Below are 1,731 nucleotides of genomic sequence, written 5' to 3' on the forward strand. Positions count from 1 at the left end.
GACGGCGCAGGAGAGGAAGGCCCTCTATGAGGTGGATTGATTCAGTGACTGGGATAATTGGGATGGGAGTGTCAGAGACAGTGCGATGGGCACAGTACAGAGTGGAGTTTAGGGCTGTTGTACATAGGGTCGCTATGAGTTGCAGGTGACTCGATGACACATAACAACAACAACAACAGCAACAGACTGGTGAATGCATTCAAGGCTGCATCTGTTAATTGGAACAAGTCAATTGGTGTCCCATTGATTCCTGGGGCCTTATTTTTGTCAGTACCTTCAATGCAACTTCTTCTTCCATTGGCTCCTGTTCATATAGTACTTCCTGAAATTTTTCAGTGTCAATCAATTCTTTCTGGTACAGTGACTCTGTGTATTCCCTCCATCTTCTTTTGATGCTTTCTGAGTCATTCCGTATGTTGCCTATATCCTATTTCAGTATTGCAACATGAGACTTAAATTTGTTTTTCAGTTCTTCCAACTTGAGAAAGCAGAGTGAGTTCTTCTCTTTTTATTCTCCAATTCCAGCTCTCTCCATATTCCTTTATACTTTGCTTTGACCTCTCATGTTGCCCTTTGAAATCTTCTGTTCAGCTCTTTTACTTTGACTTGTTTTCCTTTTGTTTTGGCTTTTCAATGTTCCCGTGCAATCTTTAGAGTCTCTTCAGAGATCCTTTTAAATTTTTTCCATTCTCCTCTGTTTCTGTAATTGACCTGTTGCTTTCTTCATGGACGATATGCTTGATATCTTCCCACAGCTCATTGGATCTTCCATCATTGGTGTTCAATACCTCAAACCTACTCTTAAAATGATCTTGAAATTCAAATGGAATTGATTCAAGATCATATCTTGGTTCCTGTGGGCTTATTTTCATTTTCTTCAGCCTCAATTTGTACCTGCATATGAGTAATTGATGATCTGATCCACAGTCCACCCTGGCCTAGGTTTGACTGCCGATATTGAGCTTCTCCAATGATTTCTTCCACAAATGTAGTCAATCTGATTCCTATGCAGCCCGTCGGGTGAGATCCACATCTAAAGTCATCATTTGTGTTTTTTTAAAAAGGTATTTGCAATGAATAAATTATTATAAATACAAAATTCAATCATTCTATTTCCAGCCTTATTTCTATCCCCAAGCCTATATTTTCCAACTACTTCACTGCTTCCTGTTTTTGCATTCCAGTCACCAATTATCATTAACACATGCTGATAGCATGTTTGACAATTTTGGACTGCAAGATTTGGTAAGCATTCTCAATTTCTTCCTATTTGGCTCTAGATGTAGGAGCATATGTTTGAATAATAATCGTGTTAATGGGTCTTCCTGTATGTGTATGGATATTTTCCTATCACTCACAACATTGTATTTCAGGATAGAACTTGAAATTGACTTTTTAACTATGAATGCAACACCATTTTTCTTCTGTTTTTCATTCACTGTATAATATACCATATACCAAAGTGGCCAAATTGGCCCATCTCATCTCACTAATGCCTAGTATGTCGATATTCATGCATTCCATTCCATTTTTAACAATTTCCAGTTTTCCAACATTCAGGCTATATACATTCCATGTTCCATTTTTTTATACTGGTTTACATACAAAGCTCATAAAGTTTTTATACATTGTTTTTTACAAAGAACTCATGCAATATTATTCAAAATGGGTGATCCTGGAGGACATTATGCTGAATGAAATATCTCAGTTACAAAGGGACAAATACTGCAT

The sequence above is a fragment of the Elephantulus edwardii genome, unplaced genomic scaffold, assembly GCF_000299155.1.
Source record: "Elephantulus edwardii isolate Elephantulus edwardi_28Jun2011 unplaced genomic scaffold, EleEdw1.0 scaffold00378, whole genome shotgun sequence".
In the NCBI taxonomy this organism is placed as follows: Eukaryota; Metazoa; Chordata; class Mammalia; order Macroscelidea; family Macroscelididae; genus Elephantulus; species Elephantulus edwardii.